At 33.2% G+C, this 27142-nt stretch overlaps 1 long non-coding RNA gene across 1 annotated transcript; it reads right to left on the reverse strand.

Moving 5' to 3' along the window:
* On the reverse strand, positions 1–27142 carry LOC118166883. Its single transcript, XR_004750779.1, has 3 exons — positions 27030–27142; positions 17911–18076; positions 1–829 (listed from the first exon to the last, which is right to left on the reverse strand). It is a non-coding gene; the product is annotated as an uncharacterized LOC118166883 (long non-coding RNA).

Here is a 27142-nt window from a genome sequence, read left to right on the forward strand (position 1 = left end):
TCAAACCAAACCAAACCACAAAGAATAAAACCTATCATAAAATAAGCATTCAGTAAAACAAAATTCAAGTGAAATGTCTGGCATAGGATGAAAGAGCCTGTGTAATGGTAGTTAAAGCATAATATATTTAAGTCTGAGGATACAATGAAGTGCAGATGTGTCACTCTGAATAAAAACAAACTAATAGTTTTGATATAGAATCATAACTGCAAGGTTTATAGGAGCAGATAAGATCATATCAGTTTTTATGTGCTGTTTAAGGTGTATCATGGTTTCTAGCTGAACTTGTCTTTGGATTAAGAAGCTCTCAATTGCAAAAGTGCTGTCAAGTATTCCAAATGCTGACTTTCCTTTTCTAATTAAGAATCATAATTTGTGGCTTCTATGTACTCGTTTGTTTTCTATGGGAGGCTTTTTTTTTTCTTTAACTTACACAGGATCTGAAATGACATGCAGTGGTATAACTTATATTCCATAATTTCTCATTCTTCTTGAAAGCATTCATCCTACTTTTGTATAACTGCCTAATAACCAGTATTTTGCACTATATCAAACCGTATCATTACCTTTTCAGAAGTGAGGATAAGGGAAGTGGTCTTGCCATAAAGGAAGCTACTCTTTTTTTAAGGTCCTGTACATGAAGATTTGGATATGGCTGTTCCACAGACTTCCTGAGCTACCTGGGACAAAATGGGGAGGCCACTGAAATTACAAGTTGCCACTGAGTAACAGCTAACTACCTCAGCATTACAGCATGGAACCAGACATTACATTTTACCCACTGTTACAGTCTTCACCTTTTTCCTCTGTGTCCCTGATCCAAGGTGTGCTAGAGGAGAGAAAAAAACATCTTATTATAAGTGAACAGAATCAGAAGATACTTTAATAGAAAGTTACCCTCCTATGTACAGCAGCTTGAACACACTTACTTAAATGTCCTCCTGGGAGAGTTCAGGAGACATGTCATAGCTTGTAAGAGGCAAATGTCCTTTCACTCCCTCCAGATATCTACATCCATTTATCTACTTTAATATTTTCTAGATGTTGAGATGCTTTTCATTAACATTAAGTCTGCATTAATAATCCTTCACTTTGTCATAATTTTCAAGTTAAGAGCAGGTAAAACAGGCAGTAGGACTGCATGTGTAGTTCATTAGAATATTTTTGCTGTGTGTTTGTACCATTTACACTACCTGATGTTGCTATAATATGCTGCATAGGCACCACCTCAAATGCATGACTGAATAAAGGGAGAAAGTCAGGGAATATGAAAGATAATGTTTTAGTTGTGAAGAATTTTTTTCTATTTTCTGTACGTGTAATCTTATGTTACAGAAAATAATATTGCAGTAAAGAATTCTTAGACATATAAATTTACATAGGGAGAGAGAACAATGTTCCATGCAGAACGTGACAAGCAAAATTTTCATTAGGAAAATAATATGCAAAAGTTAAATATTTTTTTCGTTTCAATATGGTGCTTATTTTCATTAATTTTCTTTTTGTAGTCACATTAGCGGTAGAAAGAAAAAAGGTTACACTCTGTTAATCAGCATAAGCTAGAAACACAATATTGATGCTTGTTACAAATGATACTACAGAAAACTGAAAATCTCTGTGTTCCAGCAATAGCAATATCCAACATTCAAATGTCATAAATGTATCTTACAGAGGCAGAAAAGCATAATTTCTCAACATACTTTCACTATTAAAAATCAAAATTATGCATTGGCAACATATTTAACAGCTCTTATTGCTTCTCCTTAGAAGAAAACTGATTATGCTTATACAGTAGGGGGAGAGTTTTCCAAATCACTGCCTGATTTTTCTCAAGAATTGAACAATTAAAGCATAGTATCAGCATTTTATAAAATCTCATGAGAAACTTGCATTATAATTTGCAAAACGAGTTTGATCTTCATTTTTTCCCATTTTATTTTAAGACCTACTCAATCATATCATTATGGTTATAATAAATATCTACCTTCTAAGTATGATAAAATAGCCTAATATTGTGCAGAAGTGTAAGTTGTAGTCCTGCTTACGTGGTAACATTTTTATTGTTCCCTGAATTTTAGTTTTTGTCTCATAGCAGGGAACAAAACCACACGCAGGGTAAAAAAAACAAAGTACAATGTTAAATCAGTTAGAGAGGTGAAAATATATTTCCTGCAATTCTCATTGTCTGAATCCAATTCACAGAAAGCACACAACATTCTTTTCTTGCTGAATCTAGTCCAGTAAGTCAAATTTGAATATCATTAATTTCTCCAAACATCCAGGAACAGCTGTTTCAGAAAGAAGTGGAAAATGGGAAAGAGAAAGTGAACTAGTCCAAGTTATTTCCATTTCATTCACTTGATTCTCTCCAAGTAAACAGTCCAACTCTTTAAACATTATTAATTAGCACTGGGGTGTGATCAGTGTTTCATATTAGAATTTGGAAATAACACTAGATTTTTCTATGTGTAAAAACTTCTGTAGAAAGTCTGTAGTGCTGTAGACCAGACTGGAGCCTTTGTCTGTTTATCTATGAAGGTGAGTAAGAGGAATAAACTGTATGACATCACTGAAATTTCTCCATCACTTTTAAGAATAAGAGCAGAGAACAACCACACTCTAAAAATCACTCCCTAGAGACAGAAAACAACACCAACATGGAAAAGAAGAAAAAAAGGGAAGAAAAAAAAAAAGAAAAAATAAAACATAAGATATTCCTTATAAAGAATATCATTAGGTATTGCTATTGACTGCTTTTATGTAACTGCTTTAAATTGTAAGAACAGAAACTGCAAGAGTACGAAATAAGCGCTCAAAACTATAAAGGACATTTTGAAAGGATTTTACCACTGTTGCATTTGATAAAAACATACCAAATAGCATGAGAAAAGGATACAAATGTAAGAGCAAGACAAAAAAGTAAAAGTGTAGTGAGTTAAAGAATCATTAGAAAAATAGCCTAGTCTCAATTGTCTGATATATCTCATGGAAATTATTTCCAGTAAAGCGTAGAATTTTAATTCTAGTGTATGCAGAAATAGCACCACCATAAAATGAGGCTCACTTTAGCCAGAAGCTAAAATGGATTTGTGTCATTTAATTACCTACAATTTACTAATAGCACATAGCCTCTCAATGCTTCAAATCACGCCTTGTCCATGATTTGCTAGCAAAGCTAATACAATTTTAAAGCAATAAAAATAAATAAAAATAAATAAGAATAAATATCCAACAGGAATATCCAACAGCGTACAGTAGACCACTATACTTGCTCACCATGACCAGTTTCATTCTGTAACCTTTTCCTCACAACTCCTACATTCCAAATTATGTGTTTAGTGTTTATGTGTATCTGAACTAGCCCAAAGAGAGGTTGGATCCAGCAGAGAAATCTGGATGGGGAAAAGGCCATTTATGTCTCCAAGGAACTGCTGAGCATCATCAAGGGAGTATCAGTGGGATTGGCTGGAGAACTGACAAGAGATACCCAGTGCGAAGGCTGGAGCTCATGCTCCAGTCTACGTGGACAAAATGGGTGGCAGGAGAGTAATGTCCTAATCATTTTATTTTTTATCCTTTTTGTTGCTGTTTTGAGTTCTCTTTATTTTGAAATTTGAATAGATCTTTTTTACATTTTAAAATAGATTTTAGGTTAATTTGAACCTTATGCCTTTTGGTCTTTTGGGGGAGTTTCTCCAAGTGGAATTTTAAACACATATTCTGCAGCAGTGGCTAAATCAGTATCACATTTTTATGTATGCACAGATGCAGAGAAAGACTACTGTTATGACAGTGTGCTCACAAAGGATTAAAAAGTGGGGGGGGGGACTGTGAACCCTTAGGAAATGATGATGACAAAGATGGCTATTAGCAGAATATTTCTGTAAGTGATAAGAAGTTCAGGCAAAATGGCAGTTTCACCTTCACATATCCTAAGAGGAGGAGGCAGAGTAAAAAATCAGCTTACTCTTCATTTGTTTCTCTCTCAATCGTATTAGTTTGGGTCTGGCTGACATACCACTTGAAATGTTTTTCTACTCTTTATAGGGGATGTAGCACTGTTAGCAATTTCACTGGCTTGCAAGTCCTTTTTGCAAGTATTCCTGAATTAGGTTCTGTAATATTGGTCCCTTTAATAACTTACTAATGGATTTCAGTTTTTTGAACAGATATTTCCTTATATTTTTTATGCCTTTGATGTTATTTTTTCTGGCTTGCTAACCTCACTTTCTTTATTGTTGACTGATTTCCATAATTTTCCTTTCCATCCTCTATAATAACTTCATGCCATTTGCAATGAAGTTGCTAAACAGTGATCATACCTGTTTCATATCTGTTGCTTTACCCCACAGTAAGAATCATTTTTAACCATCCATTTTCTGCTGTATTTCTTCATCCCCTTGCCCTCAACAACAAACACAGTACCATTTTATTCCTCTGTCTCCTTTCTCTGCATCAACAGAAGTAATCTAGATTTTGGTTTAACATCAAAGACCTAAATGAAACACATCATCGGGAAGTCACTTACTACAGTGGTACATAATTGTTCTTTATTTCAAACTGCTTTAATATTGTATCACTCCAAATTCCTTATCCTTCTCTCTCAAAATAAATAAATAAATAAATAAATCTGTGTATGTCATGCCACTTCTTGTGAGAGCGTTCTGGAAAATACTTTACTTTTTATTTCTGAAGAGGTAACTTTTATAAAAGCATAATTTTTTTGACTTATGCAGAAAACTATCTCCCTGTTTGCTTCAATATTTCTTTTCAAATTTTCAGGAAAAATCTATTCTAAATTCAAAATCAAGTCTTCTGTGGTTATCTGTTATAGCTGGGTAGTATTTTGGTATTCTACATTGTACATTTTTTGTGTAAATGAAAATCTTCCATAACTCTGTGAAATAAAACTTTCCACTTTGTATAACCTAAAAAGATTATGCTGACATATGCTTACTTCTCCCCCTCAACAAGACTACTTTGACCATTGGTTCTTTTTGCAAAGAATTCATATTAATATTATTAACTTCCTATTTATTTTGAGTTGTAGGAAGTATCAGTAGCCATCAGAGAACGCAGGAATCACATCTTTGTTTTGTTAGATGCAGTACAAAAAACAGAAAGATGGTGTGTTGCACCACAACTTTTTGATGTGGAGACATGGCAAATACAGAAAAACTATTAATCAAAAATCAGTAAACTTCATGCTTAGTCATATACTTTTATTTTTCTCGTTTTCTTGATCCTAGAATAATTTATTCCCAGTCAAATGACTATATGTTTACTAAAACAAAGCTTTCTTCCTGAGTGACTTTCTTTATCTCTGCTCCCATATTTACAAGTGGATGTAAATGTATATTTCTTGCTTTATCCAACTCAGTCAAATGATATAATTTATAGATTAATCTTTAAGGTTTACTCTCTAGATTATAGATGCAGATGGATCTAAAAGAAAGTCCCCTTAATTTCAATACAGACACTGATTTTGTATTAATAGAAATTAGGGTAAAAGTCTAATTCAGGAAGTAACTAATTCTATTATTACTAACAAAACTCAAAAAACAAAAGTAAACAATCTTACCTAAACTATAAACTTCTGCAACAGTAATAAAATAAAAAAGTAACAATATAAATCACGCATACTGAGATCTACCTTTTTTCCACTTTCTTGATAATAATATTTTAGATATCTCCACAATAACAAACATTTCAGAAAACCTACTGTAGTAATACTTGAAATGCAACTAAACTGTAGTTTCAAATACTAAACTGTAATTTGAGATTCCATTAACTGTCAACTTCTTCTAATTAGTCTAACAGTAAATGAGAGTCAAATTTGTAAGTTACACAAATGAAAAAGAGAGGGAGAGAAGTGTATTTAACAACCTCTCTGATAAGGGACATTAAGACATTAAGACAAGTACTGAGCAGGTGAGTGGTGGCATACACTGGGGAAGGCTTTAAACATAAAAGGATGAAAAAAGTAGAACTCAAATTCCACCATGGTTTTCCTAAGAAAACAAGAGCTTAATGTGGTGCACAGAGATGTTATAAAGTAGAAGATTATATCTTGGACACATACAAAAAAAAAAAAAATGCATGCAGATAAATCAGTTGTACAAATGTGATATTAGTTAATTTTAAAATGCGTTTTGAGAGCTTTTCTTATGTTATTCCAAGTAACTGAGTTTCTAATGAGAATCTACTTTTTATTAAAAAATAATGAAAGCAGGGATTTAATAGAGGAAATGAGTAGCATAGAGGTGAGTCTTTATTATCAGCAAGTTGAACAAACTGAAAAAAATCATCTGAGTTTAAAAAGAGATTTTTAATTTGTCTTAAATCTATTCTACGGAGGAACCCCTACTACTTTTGTTTCAAAGAAGCTTAGCAGCATTTTTTATTGCTGTTTCAGTCATAAGATTCTTCTTTTTCTGTATGGTCCTTCATATTGAAAAACAATGAAATTCTAAGTATACATAGTTTCCTTGGCAGTTTGAAGTATTCCAAGATATGTCTAATGCTAACATGTCATATGGAAATAGATACTTCATTGCAATTCTTGAAAGAGAGCTGTGGAAAAAGATGAGAAGTAGCACTGTTGAGGAATGTATTTTTTTTCTTAACACTCAGCAATTGTATTTTTATCGAGTTTGTATATCTTAAATTTGAACTGCACAATCTAAGAAGAAAACTTATATTCCACAACTAATAAATTATAATTTTGCAAGTTATAATTACTGGAACTAAGAGAAGATACAATATGGAAAATGGACTATTGCCCAGCAAAATTAAATACTTCTGTCTGATTTCTAACATTTATACCTAACATGTTCACCATTCAAAGGTGCTTATCTGTAGTTAGCTCTTGAAAGAATGCTTCAGTGCTGGCACCCACAGCAACTGTCCAGTTTGCTTACAGCATAGTCTGTTTGTACCAGCACTTCTGTTCAAATTGTAGAGGATAAACTGGCTCTTCTACCTGCACACTCATCACCACCAAGCCTCCACAAAAAGCATCTCATTTAGTTCCACTTAAGGCCCTACTTTTCCTAAGGTGCTGGAGAAGATCCTGCCGTTAGAGTCTCAGGACATTGCCAGCTATGGTAACTGATATGCAGTGTGAACAGGCTGCTCATATCTTTCCTATGACCAGTTAATATATGTCAAATGGCTGAAGAGAGAACCCCTAAAATAGTATAAGAACAAGCTCAAAGCAAATTTCCAGCTGTGTTGCATTAGTTCCACTCCCTGGAAGACTGCCTGCTTCAGTGTACCAGGTGAAGTGGTGCCACCAAAACAAGCGTACAGGATTTGACTAGCACAGATCAGCACAAAGGGAAGCTGTGCAAGAGGAAAGCTCTATCTACAGTAGGCTTCTTTTGTGGCTCACAAGCTGTGCATTTCTCATAAAAGAAGCTGCAAAACCTCTGTGTTTGGCTTAATGTATATTATTTTCTTTAGCTTTCCTTCAGAGGCAGCAGCACTACCAGCACCAGGCACCTGGGACAAACACTGAAGTATAGGAACTCTCAGACAACATGTATTGAGTGGATTGCCTGAAAATCTTGTAGATTCTGAGCAGTTTTACAGATTTGGGGAAGTTTAAGAAAATCTCATCTACTACTAGAGAGGATTCATCAAGAGGAAATCACATATATTTCCAGATCTTAACATGGAGTAGAAAGGCAGGAGAATGATTGAGAAGGTGATTTAAATAAAATAAATAAATAATATGAAAGGCCATATAAAGTTGCTCACCTCTCCTTAAAGGACAGAATAATAATTGCACAAGTCCTAAAACCAAGACAGCTGACTGCACTGATTTGAAATCCGCCTTTTTTTTTTCCTCACGTTATTCCTTAAATATTGATTGCCATTGTTTCCCACCAGTTTTATGCTTTTGTAGTCTCTATGACAGTGATGTTATATACCAACTTAAATACCAAACTTATATATATAACAAACTGTTACATACCAAACTAAAATGATTCAGTGGCTGATGGGGTCCTGAAATGTTTTCGCTGCCATATACAAACCCCTGTACATGTATGCATGAAGTACACAGACACAGATATATTATGAACACTCAGATGTTCTGTCTCCCCAAGCCTTTTCTACATGGTGTTGTGGTAAACAGTGCATAATAGTGTGCATTATTTTGCCAGTCTGAAATGCCATAATCTAACATGAGCATTTATTTCTTAACCATTACCACTAGGGAGTAAATAGTACTAGAAAACTTCAAAATGCTAAAGAATGTTGCTGATACAGATACCAGTATCAATTATTGTTTAATCAAAACACAACCATCCCAGCCAAAACCAGTGCCTAGAACTATCCGAGTAGAAAATGAGGGGTTATGAGATTCTCATAAGATAAAACAAACATGGAAAATGAGAAAACAAATAAACACTGAATGTAAAGCGTGCTTACACTTGAAGAGTATCTCAGCATAAATATGACCCCTTAGGTAAATGGACCTTATGATATATGACAAAACTGCTTACCTTAGAGTACTTGATTGACTGATAAGCTTTAGAAATGTGAGAGCTGATGAACCAAAGAGCTTCTGTGAAATCATATAAAATAAGAATATCATTATCTTGTAGCACAGAGAATAAATTTCCTCTGAAATAATAAAAAATATTATAAAAACAATAAAAAGTCTTTTTAAGAGTATGTGAATATCATAACACTTTTATAGGCCTGAAGGCATAGATCTATTTGATCACACCTCTGATGTCTCTATTCCCAAATGCCAGTGGTGTGATCATCATGGAATATCTTCCCTAATGATTGGTCCTACATTTAACTCCATGGAATCATTCGTCTTTATTTTTTTCTTTCCAGAAACATGTTCTTGCTTTCAATTCAATTCATTTTTTGTCCTTTAAAATACAGAAACAATAGCTAAATGCAGATAAGTTACAGATGCTAAATGCAGATAAAATAACAAAGATACCTTTTATTCTTGTATTGATTTAAAAAAATCCCATCCACTACAGCAGTGAAATGATTCAAACTCAGATCTGCTGAGTGTAAAATGCTTTGGTTTTCCCTTTTTTTAAACTTTATTTTTATGTAAACCTTTGAGTGTTAAAATTTTAAATGATTGCTTAACACTAATGCTTCCTACCTTAGTTCACTGATCTGGTACAGTCTTCAGGCCTACTTTGATTCCATTGGGATTTGGGGCTCAGAGACCACAATGAATTTCTGAATTTATGCTCTGTTGCCACACAAGTCATCTATTTTTATTAGTGATGAAGATTGCTTCTAGACAGAAAAAAAGAAAAAAAAAAAAAAAGCCATAACCTTTGACAGTATTTGAGTACAACAGCTCATTACAGAAGAGTAGACAGGAACAGAGGTTTAGCTTCGGTGAATAAGAAGTTACCATATTCTCAACTTTTATAGAAAATGTGTCAAGTGGTGAACACTAGTGTTGGGAAGACAAAATGGGTGAATATGTCGAGGGACAGGAAGATGCAGAAATAAAGGTCTTCCCTATCATATTAAAAATGTCAGAGTTTTAAGAAAATAGAGGGTTGGTCCAAAGCCGACATCCATTCACTCTGGTGCTGCTTTGTAAATAGAACAGAAGTATTTTTAGTTGTTTTAACAAAGACATAAAATTGCTGCCTTGTCTACTGAGCACTGAAAGAAGATCAAGATTATGCAATGATTCTGAAGTTCATATTTTTCAGAAATGCTCGGATTTCCCAATCAGTCCATGGCATTAGGCACTCCTTCTCTTGATATCACAAACCTGAGAGAAGCTCAACTTTTCTTTGATTTAAATACCTTCAGATTTTTTGACGCAGAATAGGACCATTAGGAAGGACTTTATAACCTTGGTTCACAGACTAAGAAAATTCTCCTTCAAAACTGATAACAAAAAAATCTTTTTAGTTCTTCCTTAAATTCCACAAATGTACACATTCAACTATTCTACAGAGTTCCACCCAAAGAGTAGAGCTTAACCTCATAGAAAATCCATAATTTTTTTTTTTCAAAAATGATTATTCAAAGAAACCCTCAGCCTGAAGCTTAGCCTAAGGATGTTATTCCTTTAGAATAGTTGTAAGAAAATATATTTTCCAAGGAATAAATACGTATGGAACCAGATGCTATTATTTGTGTAAACTGTTAGTGCACCATAGAAAAAAAATATATATATAATATATATATATTTTAAAGCAAGTGAGCCAGGCTTATCAAGAGTATAAATACTTCCCTCAATCAAGAACATACAATGAAATCAGAGGAACCGATCAGTACTTGTAGTACCTGAAGTGACGCCGGTGCTGAAGTTCTCATTGCTTGGCTTTTATTTTAAAATAAAAAAGTAAAAAAATAAAATAAATCTCAAATACTGACAGTTGTAATGTAATTCAAAACTTTCATTAAATGATTCAATAAATATTTGAATACCTATGGAACAGGGAGAAATAGGTCATGAATAGTATCAATATTTATTATTCTTTTGCCTATTCTATTGTGCATGCTAATTAGGAAAAGAAAGTTATTAATATACACTAAATGACTAAAATAAAGCACCTGATTCTAACCTCTAAGAATTGTTCTCAGGAAATCAAAATTCCAGTGGTGTAAGTGTAAACAAAAACATGTGACTATTCCATCAGGGAAATTTCACAAACCTTGAAAATATTCTGTGGTAATTTCCTAATATTTGATTTTATTTTAAAATATCTTATGCACCAATAAATACACTGTGTTTCTTGTGAAACATGAATAAATTATCTTTTTCACAAGGCCCACTCCATTAGTCGTTAATTCTACAAATTCTAAATTAATTCATAAGAATTGATCCACAATATAAAAATAAGGCAAATAGGTATTTAACAGAAAAAATGTATTTAAAGACTTGTAATAGAACTAGAAATAACTTCTTAAGTGAAATAGCCAGCAAATAAATCTCTTAGATTTTAACATCAAGCTGCATATAATGACAGTAATTTCATATATGGCGTGGCAGATATCCCATGCTCTACAATTGCCTCACTAAGAAGTTAACAGTTCAAAGAGAACTCAAAAAAATGGCAAGACTAACTGAACATATGAAAGTAGTTTTTGAAACAGAAAAAAAAGGAAGGCACATATACCTTGGTTAAAATAGAAATTACAAATTAATGGCTTAGGACAATAACAACCTGCTACTGAAAGATGTAAATTTTTCACTAAATAAGTGCAAGGAAGATGTTAATTGGCCAGGGAAGGAGGAACACTGACAAGTTTAGCCAATAAAAATAAAGGTCAAAACAAAAACAAAACACAAACAAAACCAAAAAAGCCAAACAAAAATGACATTGTAAATAATTTAATTGTGAAACAATATCTTAAGGTAAACAAAATAAATTATATAATTTGCTTCATTTAAATAATATGCTTAAATCAAAGCATTAGAATACATATTCAGCCCCCCACTTCAGCAGCTATTATTTTGCACTAATAAAATATCCCAAGCCTAGTGATAATATCAAAGACTACTAGACTGCAGCAATTAGCTAGAAAAAAAATAAAAAGAATAGCACATTATAAGAAAGTCTTACTTTCTTATATCTATTGTTATTATACCTATATAGCTGTTATATCCATCAGCATTTTTCAGGCAAGACTACATGCTTCCAATATTTCAGATAGAATAAAAGCAAAAATTCCTGTATAAAAGTTATTTGTAATTATCAGAAGACAAGAGAAGCACTGAAAAGAGAGAAAATTCTTACACTATTTGATGTTATTTTTGATTGCCTGAAGCATAGAGAGCTAAACACAATACATACATGTTGATTACTTAATTTTTCCTCTTTCTGCAAGTAAAACCTCTACTGATATATTGTAATGCAACTCGTTCACTAAAATTCAGCAGAAATAAATCAAAGTTGATTTTTCTCACAAAATCCAAATGACAAAATATACACGTGAAACTGAACTTAGCCTCTCAAGACATATAAGAATATAACAAAGAAAACTAACAGCAGCAGAAGCTGGTATATTTATCAGTGAGGTATATTACATGCTAAATAAAAATTTCTCATGGATATTCCTAAGTTGTCATTGCTATCCATTACAGAAGTTGTTTACAACAGAAAATGATAGTAGAAAAGTATTTTTAGCTGCCTTAGATGATACAGCAACTGAAAACAGCAGAACTCATGTTGTTGCACACAAAGATGTTCTTGTGTATCAGGCTGCTTATTGTCAATTGCCCTCACACTATTATTTGAGAACCATTGCTGTAGGAAAAGTTTTTTCACTCCAGTCAGAACGGCTTCTTAACTTTTATTTCTTTTTTTCACTGATTTTCAACTACTTTCACAGCTAATATTTAAGTAATATATTTGTTGTAGTTAGACCACTATCGGTTAAAGCATCTTTTCAGTGTGATAGGACTGCTGATTTCAGGCTTCCTACAGTCCTTTAATTCATTCCCATTCAAAATTTCCTTTTTTCTTTCCTTTTTTTTTTTTTTTTTTTTTTTTTTAATGCAAGATGAATCTTCAGATAATTTTGCTTCTCTTAAGTGACTAAATATTCTGTCAGTGTTGACTGTTCTTGTGAAGGTAGTTTCTTTGTACTAAATTTTGGAGTGATGAGTCCTGCATATGACCTAGTGTCATATGACAGTATGTACCTAGCAATGGTAATGAAGTGGTAAGGAGAGAATAGAGGAATCTGGAGTAAACCTACACTGAAACTTGGTCATTTTTACATTATGTTAGGTAAATTGGATTGTTCATCTATGAAATTTCATTGAAACTAATTATGCCTGTGTAGATGGCCTTCCTTTACGTTCCATTCAATTGACTCCACCACAATTGAATTTATATTTTGTGAACAATTTCCATTTTGATTTAATATCTTCTTGAATAATTTAAAAATGAAGAGTCGAGGTTGTACTTATAAAGATATGCATACAAGTGTAAGAATTTTTTCTTAAGAAAGATCAATGGCAAGAACTCTACTAAACTTACTTAAACATCACTCATAATTGAGATCTGAGTCTTTCGAATAAAATTGTTCTTTTGTAATTAAAGGAATGACAACATTATGTTGATAACCCCTGCTGCACTGTAGCTCAGATTAAGATAAGACATATCAGGAGGTATTCAGTAAAAAAATCTGCTATCAACTGTGAAACAGATCATCTTTTCTTACTCGTAGCAACAGAGACATCTTTGAAACTAGTGACAGCATTTTCCCATGCAAAGAACCATATAGTCACATATTGCATAGAGCAAAGAAGACAATATATGGCAATGAGAAAGAGTCATTTAGGTTTACATATTTTGACAGGCAACACTGATGTGCTGAAGTTGGAGAATGCTAATTTTCTGGACTTCTGAGGAGTATTAAACACATTGTGATTTTTCAGAAATGTGATTGGTTAAAAATAAAACGTATTGATGCAACAGGAGATGAAAGGTAGGAAAAATATTAAATATATCTTGCAAGATCATTTGACCATACACCTTTCTGGGTCAACATTTTTATGCCCAGGTGCATTTTTTATGCCTAATGCATTCTTAAATCTGAACACTAGTATCTAAATGCAATTGGAGTACTTTCTGCTTGTTTCATAAAATGGCATGCAACAATACTCTTATCCAAGATTTCTTCCCAGAAAGACACCTCAAATTCATATGAAACTACCTACCTCACATTATACCCATTTGGACAAACATGAACTTGGTGAGTAGATGTTCTGTATGCGTTAATAAAAAATTAAATAAATATACTGGTAATCTAAAGAGTAACTTAGTTTGAATTTTATTACTAGAATTTTACTTCTGCTCCTTTGTATGTGACCTACATTTAGTTTTTCTGAAAGCAGGCTCCTCCTTAAGCTCTTGCTTTAACCCCAATCCTGGGGCTGATTAACCCTAAAGCCAACAACAAATAACATCTTTCCATAACTTTTTTTTTTTTTTCAAAAAAAAATATATATATATATTATTTACAGTGATTATTTGCAAATCACTTGAAAGAGAAATGAAAGAGAAATGTTTACTAAAAACAGCACAAAGTAATGTATTTGCTTTGCTGGCCAACCAATAATGTACATAGGAAGTTTATGAAATTTTAAAAACAGAAAATAAAAACATCAGTAATGAAATATATTTCCAATGTCTTAAAATTTTTGGTAGTAACATTTTTTCTTCTGAAAATTTGATATAAAATATTTTCAAGACTTATGCTTCCCTTAACATCTAAATCAATAATATTTTTTTCTCTACCTTTATTGTTTGCCCCACTAAATTTCTACAATAACCTTAACAGACTGAAAAAAAGCATGTGCTCACCTTCAGGTGATACAAGTTATTAGTTCATTTTCTTCTCAAAAAGGACTTTTTTTTCCTACACAAAGTAAAACCCCAAAGCTATCTCTAACCTCATTTAATCCTTTCAATACCTTGATAACCTGCCCTGCAGTATTTTGTCTTTATCACACTCATGAAAGAGAGTGCTTTCGTCTGCAACTTTTCATGGCAACAAAATTGCACCTCAGACCTGTGCTATAAGACATGACACTGCAATGTATGTAACATGAATTATTGAAAAAGTAAAGGAATCCTGAAACAGAATCTCTTTTCCAAAGGCAAAAGTTCAGTGCAGGTTATCAGGCTGCCTAGCCTAAACATCAAACCCTGCCAAAATATGACCTGCAGTCAGACTGTCTCAGGTCACTTCCTGACAATCAGGATTTGTACACTGTCCACTTTCAGTATGAATTTTTCACTGAGAGGGACAACAAAACAGCTGCACATCCATGTTTAATGCCTTCTAATAATTAGTTATTTTCCTTTCCAGCTCCAACAATGACCAAAGATAATGCAGTAAGTGGGAAAAAAAAAAATGCCCTCCCTAAAGTTCACACACAAAAAAGGCACTGCCTCCTCCCCACTCCCCAAAAGACTGCTGGGATAGCTCACAGTAGACCCTGCAGTTTTGAAATGTTAAGATTACTAGTTAAACTTAGGGTCTTTAATTCACATATAATATATAGCCACATTCAGTGCAGTGAAGGATGCATGTGGCTTCTTGTCTCTGGAGCTGGCTGAGAGAGGAAAGAATGTGACCTTACTTCCAATTTAGTATCACACACAAACTTGTCTATCACATTATTATTTGTGAGAAACTAAAGAAAGTATCCTGAAAAAAAAAAGTTCAGAAAAAATAAAAATAGATTAGTGCTGATTCATATGACAGAAATCAGAAGCATTAAGACATTTAATCTAAACATCAAAGCTCAGAGTAAGAAAGAGAAAGAGAATCATACTTAGGTAAAATCTAAGATGGACTTTCATACCTTTTCCCTCTAGTTTCTTCTTTTCATTTTCCTGAGTTTTTTTTTATATATATATATATATATACATTCCTCCACTTTCACCAAAACACAAGGAAGTTGATAACTTTTCTTCACAGTTTTCATGAACAAAGTGAAAAATCAGTGCTCCCTTATCAAAAAACAAAAACAACAACAAACGCACATGAAAACTCTTGAAAAATCCATAGTTACTATATCTTTTTTTTTCTAATTACTTGCTGTAGTTTTCTGAAGGAGAATAATCTTCTTTTTAGCACATATTGGAGCAAGGGGACATTTTTATTTTATTTGTTGTTACTATTATAGTACTTTTATCTGCCTTTTTTTTTTTTTTTGTAATGATTTTTGTATATCAGGATCAAATTCTGCAAGGGATTTGGGACGTTCATCCTAGATATGCTGAGTGGCTGTCTATACTTGACATTAATCAAGTGTTAGCAGCTATTGAGAATGGCTTCCAGCTCTCAAATGATGGAAATCTGGGAGGTTATAGGCCATGTCTTAAAAATTATGCCTATGTTGTCCTTATGAAGTAAGAACTGTAAGGTGGGAGGCAGATAAAAAAAAACAACACACAAACATCTCAATTCAAAAAGTACTTACACATGCATGTTTTACATTAATCCCACTGTTACACTGGCCTTTGATGGAACTCAAACCACATGGCTGCAGAAGCAAACTGAATAACTTTGTTATTCTTATTCTTTGTAGAATTGTATTTTCTTAGTTTATAATTAAACGTTTGTGCTTTCTGAAATTAGTATTTCTGACATGTTTGGGCTTTGTTTACATTTCTGGTTTGCAGGGTCATTTTGAGTTTTTTTTTTTTGTTTTTTTTTTTTCTGGAGTGCTTTTAATCTGCAGGCAAAATGTTTCTATGAGTCATTTAGCCTTTGCAAAGGATTTTCCAGTCCTAATGAGTAAGTAGTTTCACTGAGATATGAGTTTTCCCACATTAAAATCAATATGGATGCATTCCTGTAGACTGTGTGTTTCTACCATGATTCTTCTGCCATTACCCTACACAGTTTTGGATTTCTATTTTTCAGTACACTTGTTCTTTGCTAATTTTACACTATGCCTGATATGAGCTCACTCTAGGAAGACAATCACCAGAAGTAAATGCTACCTTGCTTCTGCAAGCATCCACGCATTCTGGAGCCGAAGGGAGGCATATTTTACACTAATGTGCTACCCTTGTTCCATGTTCCTTGTCTCCTTGGCCTCCATTATAATCCATTCTACATCAATCCAAGTAATTGAAAATTATATGGGAATTGAATTTGTAAATCAGAAACAAAAAGGATAATGCTCTTTATGAAGGTTGCAGTCATATCAAAACTGTTTGTCCTCTTCTCTTGCTCACTTTCTAAACCTCAGTTGCTGAGAGTAGTACATCATTCACTGAAAGCCAGCTCATACATGTAAGAAGAAAAATGCAATATAATTTTAAACCTCCTAGATATATCTGGAGAAGAGATGTATATATCATTAAACATTTTGTCAGGTCAAAACTCACAATAGTCTTCATATCAATTATTAGTAGTGATTAGAGATTTTCATACTGAATGTTACACACCACAGTTAGGTCAATCCAGTCAGTAACAGCTTGCTCACAGAAGGTGACAAGAAGGACAGAGAAGTTTATTGCTAATGCATAGCACTACTAGTAGGGAAACCAGAACTCTTTTCATAAACGTTTTATATGACATTAAGTAACATATGTATGTCACCATCTATGAAACTAGAATAATTGGTTTCCTTTTCACGTGTTTTAAGGAAGGTTTGTCCTCAAACTAAAAACAAAACAAAACACAAAGGAAATTGCAGAAAATATTTTTCAGACAGTTACTAATAAACAAACATATGATAAAGAGAGAGTGATTATATTTTCTCTGGTTTTCAATTGCAGTGTATTTTACTTTTTTTAAATGTACAAATGTACTTCATGGAAATTTCCCCCCCCAACCCCCCCCTTTTTTTTTTTTGCTATGATCTTTCAAATCTTACATGTTCATTTTTAACAAGAAAAGTATTGAAGCAATCCTCTGTTTCTTAAGTATTAAACCAATCCTACATTCTTAAGCCTTTTCATGATCTACACTTCTACTGTTATGCCTCAATTCTCAGGTCACATTTGTGAAACATAATTCATTTATCTTTTTCCTTACTTTTTATTTTAGCTGTATCTGGTTATAATGCTAGCAAGAATTCTGTTTCCAGACTTCTCTACATGCATTAGTGCTTTGCAGATCTTCTTTCTCTCCAGGAAGAAGAGTTAATTTAGTTCTAATGATGATTATAAAATGAATGCATGGCATGAAATTTACCAAATATAATTGTGGGTGGTGACATTTCAGAGCTTGAAAGTTAACTGTTTTTTCCCCTTTCTAAAAGTAAACAAAGATTTTTTTCAATAGATATACAAAGCTTTTGTGATCCACAAAAATATTTAGAGGAGTTATTTTAGTTAAAAAGGAAAAAAAAAAATCCTAACAAGAACAATTGACTTCATTTTAGTTTGATATTGTCACATCTAACTGTAGCATGAAACTCACCTGAAACAGTCAAAGGGGACTGCTCTAGTTCTTGATTGTTGCTGTTGCAATCTGGTCTAGGATATGACATCAATGTCCAGGACTCCACAGCTTTGAGCTACAGCAACAATGGTAACAGCTGTATTTCTTCCATCTTCAAAGCCAGTTATGTGGAATACAAGACTACCTAAGTATGGAAAAACATAACCATCATGTAAGATTTTGTAGGATAGGGAGGAGGGCTTCACCTAGTTTGATTATTTGTCAAGAGAGACCTTACATATATTAATTCTGTCCCTTTTTGTTTTGACAGACAGATTACATAAATATGAGACAGTATGAACAACTGGCTTTCTTGGTGTGACAGGCTTCATATTACAAATCCATAATTACCTTGGACTTGTAAAAGGGAGAGACAACTGTGGGCTACTGATAGTATACCATTAACGATGAAGCTCACATGAATTAATGGACAGGTTAAACTGTATGTGCTTGCCAAATTTCTGCTTCTCAGACAATTAATACAAGATGCTTAGGAAACAGATGGTCAGGCATCTAAAAGTCAAATCAGAATCTCTCTTATGATCCATAGGGAACAGTTACTGGCAACAGAATTGAAGGAGATTAACATGTTATTGACAGCCTATTCAATCTTCTCTATCATTTATTTAAAAGACATAATTATTCTCTGCAACACACCTGACTTACCTTTCTATCCTTCTAGTGAAATTCTGCCTGAGAGAAGGCCTACAAGTGTTTTCTGTCACACTAAGTTTAGACATCTCTGAAGCACAAGAAGCCACAATACTGGTGTTCTCAGTATCTAAAGAGACATTCGGGGAAATGCTAGTCCTTGCCAGCATGCCTGTCAGGAGTTAGGAATGTTGTGTTCTTTTATTCAACTTAACTTTACTTTTTAACCTGGAGAATGCTATTGTATTTTGTATTCCCTTTTATTATAGACTAGATAAGCAGACTTAATGTGAAGTTAGCCCAGTGATGGGTTTAGTCACTTTGAAATTTTACCCATCTTTGCAACTCATATATTTTGTTGCTTTTCATGTGAGACCTTTCAGTTTGTTTTCTGTCAGTAGGACATACTATACTGCTGTGTAGTGTAGATATAACACTACCTGCCTGCTTAAACAGAACCTTTATCATTTGTCATATGGTGCTTTTTTGTGCCTCATAAAAAGGAACCATTTTCTTCTTCTAGTCTCTTCCATTGTGTCACAAAAAATAGCCTTATGGATAATATATAAGCAACTCCAGGAGATGCTGCTGGGCTCCTGAAAAACTTGGACAGGTGGAAACATTCTGATATGCAGTTGCGTTTCATAAGACCATTCCCTTGTTCTGGAGTAAGTATTCCTGATTTTCCTGCCCCATAAATTGATAGGGATTAACCCTGACATGCACTCAGGTCTTTTGCTGAACAGGAGTTCAACAAAAAAAGTCCCTTTATACACCCAAGCCCTTGGCAAATTTAAGATGGACTAAAAAGCTCAGACCACAACAATTTTTCCCCTCACTGTGCATAGATTTGTTATAGCAATTTGAGAAAGCACAATCAGATACTGTACTGAAATTCGTATAGACAAAATTCCCAAGGGATATTTTGCCTTCCTTAAACTATACTTAGAAACAATATTCTAGGCCACAACATCTAAACAAAATGCTAATCCTAAAGGAAGTTGAATCTTTAGAATAAGATTTATTCTGTTGCCCTTTGATGAAAGAAAAAATTGTGTATGCTATCAAACAATAGATAATTATAGAACTGTATCAAAATACTTCATACAGACACTGAAACCACTTTCCTTTGATTCTAGGTATTCAGAAAAGCTACATTTTTGTTGTTGTAGTTGTTTATAAGAAATAGATAGCAAAGTATACTAAAATTAAAGTATTCCTGATTTTTATTATTTTTTTTGTAAGCCTGGATTTTTTTTCTACGTGAAGATTGGTCTACATAATTCCCATGAACAGATAATTTTTAAATAATATTAGACCACAGAGAACATGGCTCAACTACAAACATCTAATGCGTATTATCAATGAGAAAGCATAAAATTTGATCAATTAATGACTCTGCTCTATATGAACTCTATTTTGCATTGGTAATTAACACATACAGATTAAATTACATTAATGTAATATATTCCAATAAGGGAACCAGATGAAGAAAGTGAATCTCATCTGTTCATATGGTTCAATTTCTATGTTTTTGTTTGTTTGTGTCCTTTGTTGTTTTTCTAAAACACTGATATTTATAATTGTTGCTTATTATTATAAAATTATGTTTGTAAAACTTTGGTGCAATAAAGGTAGTTTTGAAATGGGTTAATTCTTCCTTTGGTATTCATAGACATTGATACTCATAAGAAAGGACTCCGGACATTTTTATGATTTTTTTCATTTACCTATTGGCAACTTTTTGAGCACACTGCAGAAGAAAGCACTTACGAACAATATTAAGATAATCTCGCATTGCTGAAAGCATGAAATAGAAATTCACAAAACCCACACAACACTAGATACCTAGAGAGAAATCTGTTAATATTTGGATGGGTTGTAAGAAAGTCTACTATCAGTTTGATATCTCTAATCCGCTAGACATAGAAGTCCTAAAGTTTTTAACAGTTTGGGCTTTTTTCCCTTCTTTTTTACAGATGGAAGAAATGACTATTCTTTCCCCCAAGCTCAGCTGACAACTCTGATGCTTTGATGTCAATTTACACTATGTAAAACAAGGGAATCTGCGCTTTATTTCTATGTACAAGAAGGGAATCTCCTCCTTGAAATAATGATTTATTTTTTTTTTTCATAATAAATATATTTTTCTCACTTTGTTCTGTGATATGATATGAATGTATGGTTATACCAAACTTATGAAATGGACTGCTGTATACCTATTGATGCACCGGAGATTAAATATGTAACCCACAAAACTGACAGAAATGCCATGTATTATTCTTGGCTTTTCTTTTGTGAATTGTTGAATTGTGAATATTCTGACAATTTCTACCACTGATCACACATTAACAGACAGTAATTTTTACTATCGATATAATCAACCTCAAAGACATAATTAGCTTCATATACCCTTGTAAGGAAGTTTAAAGATGACAAATTTTGTAGGAGATACCATTCAAATTTGTGCTCAAGCTCAGTGTTGTCTCAGACTTTCAAATTGCCCTCTTCCACTTATTTGTGTCGTAAATAGAATATTCTTATCCCCAAATGCAAAAATTTCCCCTCATCTTTCATGAAATTCTACTTGTACCTAGCAGAAACAATAGTGTGTGAAAAGACTTGATTAATTGAAGAACATAAATTATAATTAACTTTACAGTCTGACACAGCTTGTCTTTCTACTTTAGTTTCCAGTTTTGTACAGTGTAGTTGTCTGTTTGACTTCAGCCTACTTTTGATCTAAGAATCTCAAAAAAATGTCAGTTACAAATGACTCACAAAATGCTTTTAAGGTAATTAACTAAGAATTCTTATTAAGACCTATATGCAGATTATAATGATTGACACTAAGCAAAATCTTAAATTAATGTGTGAAACTCCACAGACTTCCTCACAGGTATAACCATCTTTACATGCAGATCCTCAAACTTCAAAGTTGATCATAAGTAAGCCTTTACAAATTTACCCCTGCTTGCCAAAATATCCTTCTCAATCTCCTAATTCTTTTATTTATGAGTAAAACACTTGGAATTCATTTGACACTAAATAGAGAATATGTGATAGCAATAATTACCAATATTCCAACATTTGAAAATGTTGAATATGAAGTAGGAAGACCTCAAATTTCGTAATTCAAATCATATTGACTGATCCTGAAAGAGCACACTTTTTTTTTTTCCCTGATCAGTGTATTTCATGGATCCCTACCTTGATTTTCCCTGTTTTCATATACACTTGCAAAAAAAAAAAACATTCTGAGCTTATACCAAAACAGAAATTACAAAAAAGATTTTTATTATTTTTTTTTTTTAATCTATGTTTAAGGAAGATAAAGGCTCTTCAAAGAACACAGTCCCGAAGAAGCTTCTTTAATTAGTCACCAATTCTACTAAATTATTTCCAAAACAATTAAACTCTGTTATAAAACCAGGCAAGATTTTTCTTTCATTCCTCATATTCTGATAACAAACTGCATTCACTTTTCCAGGCTAACTTACATAGTAGGATGTTTGTATCCCTCTGTTCTGCTATCTATATTTTCTTAGCTGTTTTTCCCCTCACTACTCTTAACTATCATGTCCTTCTTCCACTATGATATATTTATAGACCATCCAGCTTTTGTTTAGCAATACTGTTAGCCAAGCTTTTACAGATTCCTCTTAGTAAATACATTATTCATTTCCATGTTGATCTTGAAAGTAAAGATATCTCTTCCTTACACTTAGACCAAATTTAGACTACTCACTTTTTAAAATGGATGATCCAGTATTTCATAGAACAACGCTAACTGACCAATCCTTCCAAAGGCTGCATAATCCCCCCTTCATTTTTTTTTTTTTTTACAAGTGATTTACATCTGTGACTTCAAGTAACCTGTGACTAACTTAGAGAACTGAAACGTTTTTTTCATTTCTACTTATAGCCTCTCCATTGTATAACACAAACTGTTGCTAAATGTATGTTTTGAACTTTGAACTACTGAATTTTATTCTGTTTCTATTACCTCAATACTTAAGAAATCTGTCTTATTTTATCTCAGTCCTCCTCTGTACTGTCAGCTTTATCACATCAGCAAATTTCCACTGCCCAAGCATTACAATGCATCCATGAAAAATATTAAACAGTATTTGTGCTAATACTTATGCTTGAATTTCACTACCATCCTTCTGAAAATCCAACAATTGTCTAGCCAACATAACATCCTTAACCATCTTGTGTTGCTGTCTTTCTCCATATGGTATTATATCAAATGTTTTGCTGAAATTAGATTAAAGCTATTGAATTTCCCTGTCTAGACAATCAATCAGTTGTTTTATCAAAGGCATGTACAAGGTTAGTCCGACACAATCTACTTTTGATAAACTGATGCAGTATTTTCAACAGTTATTCATTTACAACCTTGTCCCAAATACTTTTTTTAGGTATTTATTCATAATCTTGAACACAATTGAGAATAGACTAATCAGCCTGCAGTTGATTTTTTATAAGGTGGGTACTGTATTATCCTGTCATATGATGCTATGCCCACTTGGCAGTTTCATTACAAATTCGTGCTACTAACTGTTGATTTCACAAACCAGCTGTTTTGAACTTCTGAGATTAAGAACATCCAGTCTCTATACTATTCAAACAGACACTTTTGTCACCTTTCCCCAAAAACATGTATGAATCAAACTGATTCTTTTATCCATAAAATAATGAATGAGGATTCACTGGTTGCTCTAGCAGTAATATGCAGTGAGTGCCCCCGTCCTCCATTTTCATTTATTTCTCCCTTTGCTGACCAGAGAATCTACTTCATCAGCTAGAGACATAACTTTTAAACACTCTTCCTTAGTCTGTTCCTCAGTATTTAAATGCAACTCCACTGCTGACAGCTGAAGCAATAAGAAGGCAAATTAATTAGCCTAACACATACCTCCAGTACACTGGCAAAATAATAACAATAATAAAAATCAAAAAATAGATATTTTTTTGCAGCCCATAGAATTCAGATTATAATTTCACCCCCTCCCGCCTCCCCTCCCCTTCCCCCTCCCCCCCCCCCCCCCCCCCAGGCTGTTATGCTTTTTTTTTTTTTTTTTTTTTTAGTTTTTTAGTTTTTTAGTTTTTTGTTATTTTACCTTTTAGAACCCAAATGTATCCACTGAGTACACTGAGTAGTTCATTTGTTAGGGCTCCACAGTAAAGTGCAACTGTGCTGTGCTTTTTTTTTTTCTGCATGATATTGTAACGATAGCTTATATTTTTATCACAGCGTGAGCTGTGTTTTGACAATCTGAGAAACTAATACAAACTCTTTGATTCAATAATCCTAAAAAAAAAAAAAATGTTGTCATTGTTTTTAAGATCCAATAAAACAAAAACAAAATGTTTTGGCAGAATGCCCCTATGGTCTTCAATATTTGCAATTCCATTTTCACATTAAAAATTTGAGAACGCCAGCCTAGGCGATTTAACCTGGTTGCTTTATAACTACAACTTCCATTTTAAATTCTAAGTTCATGAACATGAAAGGAAGCACAGTTCCCATTCACATAATGTCCTGAACATACCTGAGCTTCAGTATCATTGAAGCTAATATGTGCAGTCTTGTTTCAAGAGACTTCATATTAATAAACACGTCACAAATGCTTGCTTGTTAATGTTGAATTACCTTAATTGAGTTGGCATTTGATTCTGTTAATCAACATTCATCTTATCTTAGTCGAAGTAGTTTAACCTGAGTTCAATTAAATTCATTTTCAGGCTCATTCTTAGAAAATTGCATTCACAATTATACTTTGCACAGGAATATCTATATTGTCAAGAACGAGAACTGTGATATTTCAGCTTCTGTATATGCCCCCAAATAAGTTACATCTGATTTCCCTAACTGTTCTTTTACAATTAAGATTTTGGACCCAAGCATTTAACCTACTACACCATTTTTCTCTACTGATTGTATTTTCCTAGTAGAGATTGATAAGGAATACATGCTCATTCTCTCTCCTCTTAAAAAAAAAGAGGGAAAAAGAACAAGTGAAGCCATCAGGCAGAAAGTTCAAAGCAATCTAAGGGAAGGTAGATACCTAACTTAACTATGGAGGGATATTCAGGATGTTCTGGATATTGAAATTTGCATGGCCTGAAAAAGTAACAGGACAAATACCTGGAGAAAAGATAAATTAGTGATTATTAAACATACAAATACCACCTCTTGCTGAGAAATACCCTGAACTTTGGAAGCTGGGTTAGTATTCCTGCAAAGTATCACTTCACATTTAATCTGTTTTTGTTCTCTGCTCTAGACATACGTAACTGGCTGTTGATTGCTGCTGAAGAGAGGTCACTTGGCTTAAGGTGCGTTTGATCTATACTAATATGTATAATGATATGTAAGTATGTTCTAACTGTTCAGATATTCAGAATTATAATCCTGTTCAATGACTTAGAAAGTCATTCACCACTTGCACAATGTTTAAACCAGCACAGCCCAATAATATCAGGGGAGTCCTCTCCTGACTACATTATAGTAAATGATGAAGGAACTGCAGGAACAGTAAGTGATGAAGGAACAGCATCTGCAGGAACAGGTGCTGTCTGCAATAGACATGAATGAAAAAGTGCAGAGAAGTGATCCTTTCTGTGGTCCATTCTTTTCTGTGGTTGGCCTCTATTGTTCGTGTCTAGTAGTAATCACGATCTGTGTCAGTATAAGTTACTTTAAGGAGCAAAATAACTCAGTATTTTTTCCAGTAAGAAAATTGTCCATACTGTGGTAATGACATTGAATACAGACATGTCCTACATGAATACAAAACGTCAATAAATTTTGCAGTCACATCTATTGATATATTTCATCTGTTGTAGCTTTTTTTCTGTTTTCAATTTTTTGAAGCAATTGATCCAAAAGTATATACTGCAGCTGACAAACTGCCTCTGTTGAGATTTAAAACGTATAAAAATATTTTAATTACAGTATGTTCCGATATTTGAGAAAATACATTAAACTATGACTCTGGTGTCTATGTTCAATGGTTTCATGTAATTTTTGATTCACAGGACACTGATATACTTGGTTTAATTCTCTATATTTTACTGGATAAGAATTTGACATTCTTTAATGGGATATATAATATTAGAATATGTTATATTAGCTTCAGATGTTTTCTATGGGGTAATATTTATTGATAGCTACATATTCACTATGTTGCATATACATTCACTATATTATTCATGTATTTTTAAATCTCTTGCTTGCTTTAGAGATGGGAAGTTATTTCTTATTCAGTTCATTGCTTGCTGTCAAAGAAGCAGCAGAGGCTGTTTCTAGGGTTTTTTTTTCCTTTATATTTTATTACTCATTTCCAACAAAAGTCACTTATTTTTTTCCATAGGTATGAGAGCAAGGCCAAAACTGTAAACTCTATATTCAAACACTATCCTCAGGATGTAAGAAAAGCTTAGCTCACATTAATTGTTAAGAAATATGTGCTTTCACTGTTTTCTTTGTTTATTCTCTTTGGTAGCATGCGTTGGAGAGATTAAAAATAATCTTAAACAGTACAATACCAAGACAATAGAACTGACATTCTGTGAATTTACAAAAGTGAAGTTTGCAGAAGATGCCTTTCTTGGAATAATCAAGTCTGGCAGTTTTTATTTTATCCTAGCAAACTCATTTCTCGGGTCAATTTCCAAGTTGAGTGAAACAGTGGTTAAAAGAAACTTATTTTCACTAGCTGCTCCATTCAAGAATATTTCCTGTTAACATGTGAAAGACTTATAAGATCTTTAAAAGCAGTTCAGTAACTAAATTTGACTGAAATCAGCCTGTTAATTGCCTGAGTTCCTTTAATAGTCTGGTTTGGGGCTGGGATGGGTTATTCACAAAGGATAATTTTAACTCAGCTTCCTGAGGCTTTTTCTACTAGTAACAGAATGAGAAATGCTATTTTAAAAGACAAATTGGAGCACAAAATCACCCTCTGGTAAAGGCTTTCCACAGTAAAGATGAAGCCTGGCAGACGTGAAGACCACAGAAATAAGAGGGTTTTGAAAATCTGAATGTTTGTTAACTTGGGCAATTTTCTTTCTATATAGCTTAAGCAAGGTCATGTGCTATAGTAGGAAGAATAGATACTTGCTAAATCATATTAATGTATTGAACAAAAGATGTTAAGACATATCACTTAGAATTTAATATCTCTTTTTTGCAGTAAGTCTCATATCTTCTCCTGAAGGAAAGTAAGGAGATACTTCAATAATTCAGGACCTCAGTTATTCAGGGAGGCTAGATCTATTTAACTACTAAAGCACTGGTGACAAGGATGGCTATGTCTGTTTCTGTTTTCTCATATCCTGCTTTTCTGTCCTGCCCTGACAAGCCCATTTTGACTTCTTTCAAAATGATACTGTGAATATGAAAACTATTGTTCTTCTGATCACAAATTGATTCTTACCATCAGGAAAGAAGTTTGGCTGGTACAACAGCTAATAAGAATATATCAAAATTTATCTACTTGAATATTCTGTATAGCAACTGCAGGCATAGCCTGAAGTTGCTATTCCAAAT

This window comes from Oxyura jamaicensis, chromosome 4 (assembly GCF_011077185.1).
Source record: "Oxyura jamaicensis isolate SHBP4307 breed ruddy duck chromosome 4, BPBGC_Ojam_1.0, whole genome shotgun sequence".
Lineage (NCBI taxonomy): Eukaryota > Metazoa > Chordata > Aves > Anseriformes > Anatidae > Oxyura > Oxyura jamaicensis.